This window comes from Symphalangus syndactylus, chromosome 11 (assembly GCF_028878055.3).
Source record: "Symphalangus syndactylus isolate Jambi chromosome 11, NHGRI_mSymSyn1-v2.1_pri, whole genome shotgun sequence".
In the NCBI taxonomy this organism is placed as follows: Eukaryota; Metazoa; Chordata; class Mammalia; order Primates; family Hylobatidae; genus Symphalangus; species Symphalangus syndactylus.
The window spans coordinates 126,473,603-126,489,323 of NC_072433.2; the positions used below are offsets into that span (position 1 = coordinate 126,473,603).

General features: G+C 43.6%; 1 protein-coding gene and 1 long non-coding RNA gene across 6 annotated transcripts in view; one reads left to right on the top strand and one right to left on the bottom strand.

Annotated features, from left to right (window-relative positions):
- Nucleotides 1-12,647, bottom strand: part of C11H16orf46 (chromosome 11 C16orf46 homolog) — a 31,105-nt gene extending 18,458 nt beyond the window's left edge. For 2 of the 5 annotated variants that reach the window (XR_008661143.2, XM_055299688.2), the window contains exons 1-2: nucleotides 12,539-12,642; nucleotides 654-743 (exon numbers count right to left, since the gene is read on the bottom strand). The gene's annotated coding sequence lies outside the window, so the exon portion shown is untranslated. Of the gene's footprint in view, nucleotides 1-653; nucleotides 744-12,219; nucleotides 12,347-12,538 lie in introns of those variants that run through there. The other 3 variants (XR_010114344.1, XR_010114345.1, XM_063612469.1) reach the window with 3 other exon arrangements.
- Nucleotides 6,949-11,992, top strand: LOC134731759 (uncharacterized). The gene is made up of 2 exons (XR_010114347.1): nucleotides 6,949-7,035; nucleotides 11,818-11,992. It is a non-coding gene; the product is annotated as an uncharacterized lncRNA (long non-coding RNA).
- Nucleotides 12,648-15,721: the final 3,074 nt, after the last annotated feature.

Below are 15,721 nucleotides of genomic sequence, written 5' to 3' on the forward strand. Positions count from 1 at the left end.
ATACCTTCCTACAGATAGGGGTTCCTCCTGTGGACCCCACAGGCTGTAGAAATTAACTAGAATACCTGAGCAGTGACCACCAAAGCTCTGGCTTGAGTGCTGATAAGCACCCAGTGTCTTCTCAAGAAGCTCCTTGCTTGTGGTAAGACAGAAGCCACAGGGGACACCCACTCCTTGCTTTCTCTCAGCCAAACATGACCCCTGCCAGAAAACTAGTTTTTTTCATTTTTTATTTAGGAAGAGATCAGTACTTCTTATGACAAATCTGTTTAATTACCATTTTGACTTTTTCATATAGGCTTAGTTTTTTTTTTTTTTTGAGACAGAGTCTCACTGTGTTGCCCACGCTGGAGTCCAGTGGTGTGATCTTAGCTCCTGACAAAATTTACTGGAGTAAGTTTTGTATAATTTTAAGTTGGAAGTTGTACCTCTGCCTCCCAGGTTCAAACAATTCTCCTGCCTCAGCCTCCCAAGTAGCTGGGATTACAGGCGTAAGTCACCGTGCCTGGCCAACACTACATTTTTATAAGCACTTTACTTATGTCATGAGGGTTCATAAGGAACTATATTGATTCCTTGTGACTCAAAACTAAGAATCATCCCTGAGTCAATTAACACAGTATTATTAATCAAAAGGTCAGATTACTGCATACCAGTTCAACAGATGCACCTTCGGAACACTGGTGTACTTCAGGCAGGATCAAGATGCTCCACTACTAAAAGAGAATATTGGTGGTCTTTTCCTAATAAAAAAGAAATTCAGTTAGTGGATAGAAAAGTTGTATTTAACTTTCCCTTCTCTAAACATACTATCAAGTTGTGGTTTGTCTCGCTCCGTTGCCCAGGCTGGAGTGCAGTGGTATGATCTCAACTTACTGCAACCTCTGCCTCCCGGGTTCAAGCAATTCTCCTGCCTCAACCTCCCAGGTAGCTAAGACTACAGGTGCCTGCCACCACGCTTGGCTAATTTTTTTGTAACTGTCAAGTTTTATTACCCATTCTTGTCTTCCAGCTCATGTTAGCAGATGATACACAGAAATGGACAAGAATCAACAGAAGATCAAAGAAAAGAGTGGATGTGTGATTCCTTGTAATTTGTATGCAGCTTTACTTTTATGTTGGAATGCAGACATCTATATTCATATAATATTTTCTGGTAGTAAAATTATGCCTGACTTACAGATTTGACATAAATCAAGAGCTCATGCCATCCCATTTCTTGGCTTCCATTGAACTTTACAACCTGATTCAGTTTGAGAATCACCAGGATAAAGCACACATCAAAGTCCATACTAACGTTCTCCACCACACCAAGAAAACACAAAGATCACAGTGAAGACGCTGCCATGGAGATGCATTTGCAGATACAACTCTAAAATTGGATTTAGAGTACAAAGCGGGAAAGCTCAAAGATGTAGGCCAGAAGGTATTAAACTCTATTATACAAGCTATTAAAGTGATTAGAACCAACATGTACAAAAGAAGTAGTTGACTCTGATCCAAGCCCCCAAAGTGCACTTTTGGATAAACAAGAATAAACCCAAAGAAAAACTGATCAAAGAACTTAAGATATTTGGAAATGAAATAAAGATGGTGAATGAGAGTCTAAAAAATACAGCCTATGGAAATTTACCATAATCCAGAAAATATCTTTTCTAGTAGCATTGAAAGACAGACACAAAAAGGAAATGATCAGCCAAAGAACTGTAAAGTGGTTTATTTTCTTTTACCAAGAATATGATTTGCTTCAAAATAATGTGAGGTTGAGGTTAGGGAGGGAATAATGAAACCAAAGTGCCCTTAAGTTCTGTTTGTTGTAGATGGGTATGAGGACATGGGGATTAATCGTACTATTATATTTTTATGTAAGCATGAAATTTCCTGTAATAAAACTTTTAAAGCCATGATGTTATCGGAGAGCTCCAAGAAATTAAATGTGGAATAATGATAGAAGCCAGGGTACGATGAATTTTGACCTTAAGCAAACTGAAATAAATGTGGTTTCTTTGTTTTGTTTTTTTGTTTTCAGACACTCGCTGTGTTGCCCAGGTTGGAGCACACTGGTGCGATCTCAGCTCAATGCAACCTCCGCCTCCTGGGTTCAAGCAATTCTCCTGCCTCAGCCTCCCAAGTAGCTGGGATTACAGGCATGCACCACCATGCAGGGCTAATTTTTGTATTCTTAGTAGAAACGGAGTTGTACCATGTTGGCCAGGCTGGTCTTGAACTCCTGACCTCAGGTGATCCACCTGTCTCAGCCTCCCAAACAAATAAATGAATCAATGAACAGATAACATGGTTTGTGTCATTTTAAGTTGAAGACCTTGAACAAGGACTTATTGAAAAAAAACAAACAAACACAGATGTACAAAAAAGATATGACATGAGATAATAGGGTTTATAAAAGTGATTTAGAGGAACTCCAGAAATATTTGTCCAATTATTCTTAAGTCACATTACACAAGGCCTTCTCATTGAATTTATTGAATGGCCAAAGGAACAGGTGTAAATGCAGAAAAGAATAGACATTACTGTTTGGATCTGTGACACTATATTGAGATCATGTAGTTTGTTAATGAACTGAGAAGTACACAGACTATCAAATGCTCCTTTGTTGTACATCTGGCAAAGTGAATGTAGCTTTAACACCCTAACCAATCTATAATTTAGAGTATGAAGTGTCTTGCTCTTAAAATGAACAAAGACAACCATTAAGCTACCACAGTCAACAGCAGAGGCATACCATTTGAATACAGCAAAAGGACACGTTTTCTGTTGTGTGTTGTATAAAGTTAAAATTGGAAAAGAGGGGGAGAAATCAGTGTAAACTGAGAACAATGAACGTATCTCCTATTTACAAATAAGTAACACTGCCCAAAGAAAAACCTATGTGGAAAGACACCACCCGACTGAGAACATAAAGAAATTTCCAAAGGCCTGGTAGCTGAAAAGAAGTGAAGGGATAGCAGAAGAAATGACCATGCCATATAGTACAGAAAGGGCATCTGTATTTCTTTGTATTATTTTTTTTTTTTGAGATGGGGTCTCACTATATTGACCAAGCTGGTGTCGAACTCTTAGCCTCAAGTGATCCTCTCATTTTGGCTTCCCGAAGTGCTGGGATTACAGGCATGAGGCCAGCCTTTCTTTTACATACATGTATGTATATATATATATATATATATATATATATATATATATATATATATATATATATTTTAGATCAAGTCTTGCTCTGTCGCCCACACTGGAGTGCAGTGGCATGATTCCGGCTCACTGCAACCTCCACTTCCTGGGTTCAAGTGATTCTTGTGCCTCAGCCTCCCAAGTAGCTGGGATTCCAGGTGCATGCCACCATGCCCAGCTAATTTTTTTTGTATTTTTAGTAGAGACGAAGTTTCACCATGTTGGCCAGGCTGGTGATGAACTCCTGACCTCAGGTGATCACCTGCCTTGGCCTCCCAAAGTGCTGGGATTATAAACATAAGCCTCCGTGCCTGGCCCTTCATATTGTTTTGACAAAGAAGGTAGTAACGTGGCTACTTTATTTTAATGAAAATGAGGTTAGAAATGGATTTATAAAAAAAAAATAGAACTCTGATTTTGGGTTTGCTTGTTTTTGGTTTATGTCTTTTTTGCCCCAGATAGGACTCAAGCTGCCAGGCTCTTTTTGAAGAAGGCTGCAGTGGGTACACTTGAGTTAGGAGGAGTACTGTCCTTCAGTCTCGACTACCTAGCATTAGTCAAGACAGGCAAGGATAGGCTGCAATAACAAGCAGCCCCATTTCTTTTCCAGTGGTTAAGAAAACATAGGCTTCTTTCTAACTCATGCTGCAGGTTCATTGTATGATGTCTGGGACTCTGTTCCACATTGTCCTCACTTCTGAGCATGAACTGATGGAGGCTGCCTGCGTCGTTGGAAACCACAGCCAACTGTGATGCAGAGTGTGATAGCAAACATGGCTCTTAGATGCTTCTTTCCGAAAGCCACTCATTTGACTTCAGTTCACATGTGATTAGCCTGAAGCAAATCACAGACATTGCCTAACTTTAAGGAGAAGCAGGGCTAATACTTCCTTCTATATCTCCAGGAGTAAGAAGCCAGATTTTGGTGACTGATCACACTGTCTTGGTACCACATTAATCTGGCATCATTAGAGGTGAAATACAAAGAAAATGACCCATATGTACCGTGAATGTCGCTAGCTAAAATGTGGACATTTATCATCATTGAAAATAGAATCAGACTCCCTGGACCATTTCCTGGGAATGGGAAGTCCTAGATTTTGGGAAGATAAGACTGGACTTAAAACATTAAAATGCTGTTCTTAAAACCTTTTTCGCCAGGCGCGGTGGCTCACGCCTGTAATCCCTGCACTTTGGGAGGCCGAGGCGGTTGGATCACAAGGTCAGGAGTTCAATACCAACCTGGCCAAATTGGTGAAACCCCGTCTTTACTAAAAATACAAAAATAATTAGCCGGGCCTGGTGGTGGGCGCCTGCAATCCCAGCTATTCAGGAGGCTGAGGCAGAAAATTGCTTGAACCCAAGAGGCGGAGCTTGCAGTGAGCCGAGATCATGCCACTGCACTCCAGCCTAAGCGACAGAGTGACAGTCTGTCTCAAAAAAAAACAAAACAAAACAAAAAAAACCTTTTTCAAATTTTTGGATTCCAAAATTTATATGAAAATACAAAGGCCCAAGAATAGATTGAAAGGTTAAAGAAGAAGTTGTAAGAGTGCACTGATGAATATCAAGATGATATAAATAGGAATCTAGAGCAGGATTCTTTACATTGACAAGCCAGTTTTAGAATTTATTGGGAAAGGCAAAGGAATTAGAATAGCTGAAACATTTTGAAAAGGAAGAATTAAGTGGAGGAGTCACACCATCCAGTTTTTTTTTTTTTTTTGAGACGGAGTCTCGCTCTGTCGCCCAGGCTGGAGTGCAGTGGCGCAATCTTGGCTCACTGCAAGCTCCGCCTCCCAGGTTCACGCCATTCTCCTGCCTCAGCCTCTCCGAGTAGCTGGGACTACAGGCGCCCGCCACCACGCCCGGCTAATTTTTGGTATTTTTTAGTAGAGACGGGGTTTCACCATGGTCTCGATCTCCTGACCTCGTGATCCGCCCGCCTAGGCCTCCCAAAGTGCTGGGATTACAAGCGTGAGCCACCGCGCCTGGCCCACACTATCCAGTTTTAAGAATTACCATAAAGCTATAGTAATCAAAGCAGTACGGTCTTAGTGAATGAAGAGACACATAGGTCAATGGGCCAAAATAAGGAATCCAGAAATATATCCCCCAAAACATGGCCAATAGGTTTTTTTAAACAAAGGCACACAAATAATTAAATACAGAAAAGAGTCTTTTCAACTAATGGTGTTGTGACAACCGTCTATATGCAAAAACACTTCACAACGGATCACAGATATAAATATAAACCTTAAAACTGGACAGCTTTTATTTGGGGGTTTCCTGTTTTTTATTTTTACTTATTTATTTATTTTTGAGACAGAGTTTTGCTCTTGTTGCCCATGCTGGAGTGCAATGGCGTGGTCTCGGCTCACTGCAACCTCTGCCTCTGAGGTTCAAGCCATTCTCCTACCTTAGCCTCCCGAGTAGCTTTATGATCTTATAAGTCACTCTATAGTTTCACTTCTATATAATAACTTATAGTCATGTATAGTTTCACTGCTGGACTCTACTGGTTTATCAGCAATTGGGGTCAGCCCACATTCAAGAGGAAGGGGCACAGACTCTTCTTCTGTATGGGAGAAGTATCAAATAATTTTCAGACATGTCTTGAACCACCACGCCATGCTTTTCTGACTCCAAAGTCCATGTGTACTACTTTTCACTATATTGTATGGACATACTTGTGCCTGGGAATCCAGTGCCAATCAGACAGTGGTGATATGGCGAGTTATATCTGTTCTGACCTCGTGAGACTGCGTCCAGCCCCACTAAGAGTGAAAGGAACATTCCTACCTGGTTCCTGACACGACTGCTCCTTACTAGAGATCAGCGTATTCAGAATGCCAAAGCTCCACTCCCAGTGGCATGGGGAAGCTCCAAGTGGCCCAGTCAAATGTGGCAGGTTATCACTAACCAATAAGAGCGACCGACTATCTGTGATCAAGGGTAAAAAATGCCAGAGAAGAAAATATAATCGCTGCAGGGGAAGAGAAGTTATAATATTGGAAACGAACACTTCCAAGACAAAGAAACACTGGTTTCAGTTAAGATACAAATGCTGGGAAAAGAAAAGTCAATGCAGGCTGGTGCAGTGGCTCACGCTTGTAATCTCAGCACTTTGGGAGGTTGAGGCAGGAGGATCACTTGAGCTCAAGAATTTGACAACAGCCAGGGCAACACAGAGAGACCCCATCTCTAGAAAAATGTTTTAATGGCCAGGCGTGGTGGTGTGTGCCTGTGGTCCGAGCTACTTGGGAGGCTGACGTGGGGGATCGCGTGGGCCCCAGAGGGAGACCCTGTCTCTAAATAAATAAGTAAATAACCCCAAAAATAAAAAAAATTAAAAAGTCATTGCACAATGTAACTGGTACATATACTGAGCCTCTAAGAGAATAACTTATTAGTGGTACCATCTTATAAATGAGAAAACAAATGCAGGAAGGTGAGGAATGTTCCAGGATCACTGTGAGACCGCTACTGCTGCCCAAAGAGCCACTGTCTTTGCCTATATTGCAGCCTCCACTGCAGTTGGGTTAGAGGCTTGTGACTAGCCTGGTCAACAGACTGTGAATGGAACTAATGTGTGTCACTTCCTGGGTGAGGCAGTGAATAGGTAACGGCCTCCTTCAGTTCTCTCTTCTCTTCCCACAATGACCCTGGGGGTCACATGTTGAGTTAGCGGCACCACAGAATGGAAGAAGCCTAGATTTTGAGTCACAGCTTTGAGAAATGTCCCCATAAACCCTCATCAGACTGTGTATGGATGAGAAAAAACTTAATTACTCCAGCCATGAGATTTGAGGAACTGTTTCTTGCTACACCACAGTCTGTCCTACACAGGTAAGTACAGCTACAGAGATTGTGTCAGAGCTGAGATTACAAGGCCAGGTGGGACTCTGACTCTGAGGGGTTGTTCATGTAATGCAAAAGAAAAAAGAAACTAGCTATAACATACTTTTAATTTATTTTTATTTTTATTTTTTTTGAGATGGAGCTTCACTCCTGTTGCCCAGGCTGGAGTGCAGTGGTGCGATCTTGGCTCACTGCAACCTCTGCCTCTGGGTTCAAGCTATTCTCCTGCCTCAGCCTCCCAAGTAGCTGGGATTACAGGCATGCGCCATCATGCCAGGCTAATTTTGTATTTTCAGTAGAGATGGGGTTTCTTCATGTTAGTCAGGCTGGTTTTGAACTCCTGACTTCAGGTGATCCACCCGTCTCAGCCTCCCAAAGTGCTGGGATTACAGCCGTGAGCCCCCACGCCAATCCTAGTTTTTATTTTTTTAATTTTATTTTTATGTTTTTGAGACAGAGTCTCACTCTCTTGCCCAGGCTGGAGTGCAATGACATGATCTCGGCTCACTGCAACCTCTGACTCCCAGGTTCAAGCGATTCTCAAGCCTCAGTCTCCTCAGTAGCTGGGATTACAGGCGTGCGCCATCATGCCTGGCTAATTTTTGTATTTTTTTTTGTAGAAACGGGGTTTTGGCATGTTGGCCAGGCTGGTCTCGAACTCCTGATGTCAAGTGATCCATCCGCCTCAGCCTCCCAAAGTACCCAGCCAATTATAACATACTTTAAAAAATAACTGCATGAAGAGTTACATACTAAAGAGAACTAGCTATTTAGTCCCCTAAATTATAGCTACCATATAGGAAGTCACATGATGCTAGCAGAAAAGGACTAGTTTCAGGTAAAAAAGGAAAATACAGTTGCTGTTTCACAATAGGAAAATATAAAACATAAAGTATTTTACTACTATAGAAGGGAACAGATGTCTGTAGTTATTACTCTGTGTAAAGCCAGATTGGTATGTACCATAAATTCAGGCTAAAAGGTGACTATTAGAGATCGAAAGTCTCAGGAACACAAGCTCCATATCTTTGGAAGACTAAAAATATGCTTAATTCAAAGATACAACTCTGATTAGAGGCAGAATTAACAGCATATAAGGTTAATTTATGGTCATGGAGAGAAAAATGCGTAAAAATATCTGTTGCAATAAGCTCTTCTAGAAAGTTCCTGAAAGGTAACGTGGTAGGCAGAATTCTACAAATTCTCTCCCCTCAAGATTTCCCACCCTAATCCCTGGGTGAATAGGATGAAATATAATATCCACAAATATGTTATATAACATGGTAAACGGGACTTTGCAGATGTAATTATGGTTATTAACCAGTTGACCTGAAGATAGGGTATTATTTTGGATAATCTGGGTGGCCCTAATCAAATGACATAGTCTTCTAAAACAAACCTGTCTTAGCTAGCAGCAGCAGAAGTCAGAGATAGAAAGCACAAGAGGAAGGCTGGGCGCGGTGACTCACGCCTGTAATCCCAGCACTTTGGGAGGCCGAGGCAGGCAGATCATGAGGTCAGGAGATCGAGACCATGGTGAAACCCTGTCTCTACTAAAAATGCAAAAAATTAGCTGGGCGCAGTGGCGGGCGCCTGTAGTCCCAGCTACTCAGGAGGCTGAGGCAGGAGAATGGCGTGAACTTGGGAGGCAGAGCTTGCAGTGAGCCGAGATTGCGCCACTGCACTCCAGCCTGGGCAACAGAGCAAGACTCTGTCTCAAAAACAAACAAAAAAACAAAGCACAAGAGGAATTCAGTGTATTGTTGCTGGCTTTGATGAAGTGGGGGTCACACCCTAAGGAATGTGGATGGCATTTAGGAGCTGAGAAAAGACCCTGGTTTACAATGAGGAATTAAACGGGGATCTAAGTTCTACAACTTCAAGAAACTGAATTCAGCCAACAGTCTGAACGATCTTGGATGTTGGTTCTTCCAATAAGAGTCTAGACTGGATGACTTAGGAGATCTTAAACAGAGAACAAAGCAACAACAGAAAACTAATACAATAATAATTCAGCTTAAATACTTCTGCCTAAGTACTTTCAATGACTGAGTGCTCATAACTTCACAAGAATTTTTTTTCTTTCCATTGGAAGCTCTAAAGATTTGAACGATCTCAAATTAAGTCATCCACAAGCCTGCAAATTTTGTTCCTCAGTTCTGGGTATTCTTCTCAAACGCAAATCTCAAAACATCTGAAGACAGCTATCATTTTGTCAGATACAAATCTCAAGTTCCTCATCATCTTAAGAATGCAACATTACCTGTCTCTTAAAATGTGGTGCCTGGAACTGAAAGCAATACCTCAAAAGTGGTCTGACTAGAAGTGTCTGCTTTGAAATCTGACTCCTTTTGATCTGAAATCTACATCTATTAATTAAACAAAGTTACTATATTTTTTAAACAGTATAACCCAATCTTTTTTCTTTCTTTTATTTTCTTTTTTTTAGATAGAGTCTCGCTCTGCCGCCAGGCTGGAGTGCAGTGGTATGATCTCGGCTCCCTGCAACCTCTCCTTCTTGGGTTCATGAGATTCTCCTGCCTCAGCCTCCTGAGTAGCTGGGACTACAGATGCACGCCATCACGCTCAGCTAATTTTTGTATTTTTAGTAGAGACAGGGTTTCACCATGTTGGCTAGGATGGTCTCAATCTCTTGACCTCGTGATCCACCCGCCTTGGCCTTCCAAAGTGTTGGGATTATAGGCATGAGTCACTGCGCCCGGCCTTTGTTTTTGTTTTTGTTTTGAGACAGAGTTTTGGCTCTGTCACCTGGGCTGGAGTGCGGTGGCACGATCTCTGCTCACTGCAACCTCCTGGGTTCCAGCGATTCTCCTGCCTCAGCCTTCCAAGTAGCTGCGATTACAGGCGCCCGCTACCATGCCCGGCTAATTTTTGTATTCTTAGTAGAGACGGGGTTTTGCCATGTTGGCCAGGCTGGTCTCAAACTCCTGACCTCAGGTGATCCGCCTGCCTTGGCCTCCCAAAGTGCTGGGATTACAGGCATGAGCCACCACACCCAACCCTATAACTCAATCTTGATTAACACTGAGCTTGAGGTGAACTACAACTTCTAGATTTTTTTTTTCACATGAATGGTTAAAAATTCCTGTCTTCTTTACCCCGTAACCATGCTGTTGATTTTCTTTTCTCTTTTTCTTTTTCTTTATTCTTTTTGTTTTACTTAAGATGTAGACTCCAAACACATCAGATCCTTGTAAAATTTCCCCTTTTGTTTTTGGACCATTATTAAACCTGCTTAGATAGTTCACAACCTAACTCTGACTTCCCACAGTTTGACCATTCCTTCTTGCTTGATGACTCCATTAATTTGATGAGGATACCTTCTGTATCTCCATCTACATCACAGATAAAGACGTTGAGAAGGATGGGTAAAGGATAATGCCCTCTGGGTATCCCTTTCACGTGGACATTTGCTAATTATTCAACTAGCTGCAAATTCACCTTTACCTTACTCCCCATGCAATGATCTGACCTATGTTTCTAAATCTTTTCTACAGGATTCCAGATCCATCCATTTAGATAGTCTTTTTCTTTTAGAGGAACCTACCAAGAGTTATAGAAGTTGATGTCTCTCTCTCTCTCTCTCTTTTTAAAACACCTATTGTCTAGATCAGGGATAAAGAATACATTCTGGACGAGCGCGGTAGCTCACACCAGTAATCCCAGAACTTTGGGAGGCAGAGGCCGGTGGATTACTTGATGTCAGGAGTTCAAGACCAGCCTGGCCAATATGATGAAACCCCATCTTTATTGAAAATACAAAAATTGGCCAGGCATGGTGGCTCACGCCTGTAGTCCCAGCTACTTGGGAGGCAGAGGCAGGAGAATCGCTTGAACCAGAGAGGCAGAGGTTGCAGTGAGCCGAGATCGCATCACTACACTCCAGTTTGGGTAACAGGGTGAGACTGTCTCAAAAAAAAAAAAAAAATTCTGAATTGTCAACTCCAAACGAGGAGTGGCTACCTAGAGTGTTGTATTGAGAAGGATCTTATGACCTGACTATAGCAGGAAAAAATTCTGGGGTTGATTAATTATGTCTGCCAGAAAATAGACTGTGCCACATGTTTGCCAGTCTGTCTATATCGTCAGATTACAAATATCTTGCTGTAGATTCCTACAACTGGTTGACAGATTCCTAATCCATTAAGGGCGGGGGTATGTTGATGGACAAGGAGAAACCAAGGCCCAGGGTATTAAGTCAAACGCAAGCTGTTTATGTCAAAAGCAGATAGATGGTAATCTCTCAAAACTCCTTATCACCTTGCCCCAACTTCTCATTGGCTCTCCAATGTGCCACACACCCTCTTCTTCCTACAAGCTATAGATTTAAAGGAATCTTAAATTCCAACCAGGGAAAGATGAGTTTCTGGCAGCCTCATTTGGAGTTTGAATGAACGTTCCTGTGGGTCGGGTCCTTAACAACCTATGCTGAATGAAGGAATAATCATTAGAAATACTGTTAGCCATGGTGGAAGTTAAGTTTCTTAATACAGAACCAATCTTCACTTATATGAACCAGTTAAATAGGTCCTAAAGACTGACCTGGGCATCCTGATCATTTGTAACATAGTTTCTACAGGCAAATCAGTTGGGAGTCGCATTTAGAAACACACTGGAAGGAGCTGAACCTTTGTCTCAAAGTTAAGCACCTGCGCCACCCAACTTGCACAATTTGTTCATATTTCCAGGAGTATAAATTTTATCCTCCTTGTTAATTATATGTGCCTTCTGCTTATTATATGCCTACAGATCACAGGAAACTCAAGTATTTCACAGAATGATGCCAAGGAGCGCAGTTTCTACACAATCCCTCCCGATCAGACCACATCTATTCCAATCTCAGTCTCAAACTCTTCCCCTTTTTCAACTCACATTAATGAATTCACTAAGTACCTAGCACTGAGAATAAAAAGTTAAAGCAGCATCCGTCTTCTCTCATACAGCTTACAGTCCACAGCAAAGCACAAGTAATCAAACACACGCGCTCCACCTGCCACCCGTAAAGCTCAGGCGCATCACGCTCGGCTCCACCTCTTCATCTAGCCCCGCCCCTTCCTGCAAACCACACCCCTTTCCCTATCAGGCTCCTCCCCTTATTCCATGAGACTTTTTTCCTCATCTAGCTCTTCCCCTTCCTTCGCCAGTTCCTACCGTGCCACAAAGACGCCTGCCCTTCTTTCAAGCTATCTCATTCAGAAAAGCGTTCTGGATTGCCCCTTCGAATTCCTCCCCGTCCTCCGTCTACCCGCACTTAAGGGGTTCCGCTCCCAACGGCTCCTCCTCAGGCCCCGCCCACCGCCCCAGGCCCCGCCCGCTTTGGGGGCAGCCCCGGCCCTTAGTGCCTCTGCCTTTCGCTTCCCCGCATCAGTGGGAAGCTTCCTTTCTAACGAGGGAGGGCCTCTCGCTCTGTCGCCTTTGCAGTGGTCCTGGGCCTTGCCCTAGGGGTGGAGAAATGGCCGCTCACACCCACCTGTGGGGCCGAGCGGATGGAAGGCCGCGCGACAGCGAGTACCGGCCTCCTGGCAAGGGCTACTCAGGTCGCTGCCTACCCGGCCGTTGCCCTGGGTTACGACACGCTGGGGGCGGGACCGCGGCGGAAGTGACGTAGCCCAACAAAGCCGAGCACAGGCGGGGCGGTTCGCGGCACCTCCTACTCGCTCCGGGCGCTGCCGCCGGAAGGGCCGGCGACCGAGGGTCTCAGGTGGTGGGGCTGGAGGCACATACAGGCCCTCGGGCCGGCGAGTCCCGTGGGGGCGCCCTTGTGCCTGTTAGGATATTTAGCAGATGCCAGGCGGCCAGAAACGTCCTCACTTTTCTCTCTCCGCCCCCTGGGGAACCGCGGTGCGCGTTTCCCACGGACACAAACTTAACAGGTCCAGAACGTCAAGGGAGGACGTGTTGTGAACCTCGAAGAGCCCACTTAAGTGACCGACAGCACCGGGCCGACGGGCACTCGCTGAACTTCTGGCCCGGAGCAGCACAGCTCTGAAGTGGGCACTGGCATCTTTTATACAAATAAAGGAAAGTGGCCCCACGTGTCTAAAACAACAGCTTACTGAAGAGAGATCGCAAACCATCCCCTACTCCAGCTCGGGTCTGACTCCAAAGCCCTTCTGCTTTAGAAAGTGTGACTGTTTCTGCTGTAGAAAACCGGTATCTAGGCCGGGCGCGGTGGCTCACGCCTGTAATCCCAGCACTTGGGAGGCCGAGGCGGGTGTATCACCTGAGGTCAGGAGTTCGAAAGCAGCCTGGACAACATGGCGAAACCCAGTCTCTACTAAAAATACAAAAATTAGCCGGGTGTGGTGGCGGGCGCCTGTAATCCCAGCTACTTGGGACACTGAGGCAATAGAATGGCTTGAACCCGGGCGGCGGAGGTTGCAGCAAGCTGAGATCGCACCACTGCACTCCAGCCTAGAGAGCAAAATTCAGTCGCAAAAAAAAAAAAAAAAATCGGTATCTAAGTTCTCTAGCACTGTCATTGCTCCAATGAGACGGATTCAGATATAATTCTATTCCATTTTTTTCATACATGTAAGCTTAGGTACCTTGTTCACATAAATAGGAAGATGCAAATAAAAGGAGTTTTATTACAGTAGTATCTCAAGCTAGTAAGTATTAACCAAAAATATTTAAATGTTTTATCAGTTGTCAATTTGTTTTGGTCTTCCTTCAGATCTACTGAAAACAGCTGGGCACCGTGGCTCACGCCTGGAATCCCAGCTGAGGCAGGAGGCTCCCTTGAGCCCAGGAATTGAAGGTTGCAGTAAGCTATGATTGTGTCACTGCACTCCAGCCTGGGAAACAGTGCAAGACCTTGCAAATTAGAACAAAGTTTCTGGGAAGTATACCGAAAGTCTTAACTAAGATTTGCTAAATGAATATTAATTAAATAACCTAACAGCAAGTACATGGGAAGCTGGAGGATCTAGAAACTGACTTCCTTCACACCAGCTATTCCTGCATTTAGCAGGTAAAAGCCTGATAGCATGATTGAGTGGAAACATGAAGGGACAAGGGTTTGGCTAGTTATGTTTATAAAAAGTCAACATAGGAATTCAGTCAAGATACCAGAAACTCTACTTATAGTAAGATTCCAATTAGCAAAAATGGAGAAAGGAAGCACACAGAACTGTACCTTCTGCTCAATTTTGCTGTGAATGTAAACTTCCTCTAACACATAAAGTGTGTTTTAAAGAAAAAAAGCCAGGAGTGGTGGCTTGCGCCTCTAATACCAGTTACTCACAGGAGAGGCTAAGGCAGGAGAATCACTTGAGACCAGCTTGGAAAGTGTCACAAGACCCCATATCTATTTTTTAAAATTAAATGGGGATGGCTGGGTGTGGTGGCTCACACCTGTAATCCCAGCACTTTGGGAGGCCGAGGCAGGTGGATCACTTGAGGTCAGAAGTTCAAGACCAGCCTGGACAACATGGCGAAACCCCATTTCAAAACCCTAACACAAAAATTAGCCGGGTGTGGTGATGGATGCCTGTAATCCCGGCTACTCAGGAGGCTGAGGTGGGAGAATCACCTGAACTCGGCAGGTGGAGGTTGCAGTGAGCCGAGACCGCGCCATTGCACTCCAGCCTGGGCGGCAGGAAAGGCCTGTTGCAGGGAAGAGGAATTTAATCCTGGTGTAAAGAAACGCACCTCTTTAAGTATGGGAAGGAAGGTGTGATTTGGTCTGAAAGAATACAGTAAAAAAGACACACTTGTAGTTAGCATAATTTTTAAAACTGTGCTCTTTTTAGTAGCCCCAGAAAAACTACAGAAATTGGAAACATTCAGAAATTCTAATTTGCTGAGGAACTGATCTGAACGACCAGCCTCATTTTCATAGTAGTATGCCCATGCAGAACTCCCTAGTGGTTTATTAAAACCTAAAGCTGGCCAGGAGCCGTGGCTCACACCTGTAATCCCAGCACTTTGGGAGGCCGAGGCGGGTGGATCATCTGAGGTCAGGAGTTTGAGACCAGCCTGGCCAACATGGTGAAACTCCATCTCTACGAAAAATACAAAAATTAGCCAGGCATGGTCGTGGTCTGGGTGCCTGTATTCCTAGCTACCCTGTAGGCTGAGGCAGAATTGCCTGAACCCAGGAGGTGGAGGTTGTAATGAGCCAGTATCGTGTCATTGCACTCTGGCCTGGGCAAAAGAACAAGACTCCATCTCAAAAAAACAAAACAAAACAAAACCTAAAGCTAACGACTGAACTACCTGGGAGGTGATACCAGAAAAAAAATTTAACACTTGCCAGGGTAACCTATTCAGTTTCTCAAGTTTTAGTTACTAGAAAGCTTTCTTCAAAACTTTTATTAATCTGCTGTATTAATGCCAAAACCATTCAAAAGGAATATGAGGTCATGAAAATTAAATTCCCTGGATTCTGTCAATTTGGAGGGCCATTCAAAGCCTGTATTTTTGGCAGCACTGTGACATAAATGACAGTGGATTTGGCTCCGTGTTCTAAATTGTGGAAGAGCAAGTTGCCATATGTTCTGCTCTTTGCAAAAAGAGGGGTTGTTACAGAGCAAGTATGTGTGTCTTTGGGAGGAAAAGGAAAAAAATAAAAAACTGCCCACCTTCTTCAGAGACTATAACCATTCATGGACTTTCATACTCTAGAATGGCCACGTTTGCTTCCCACCTT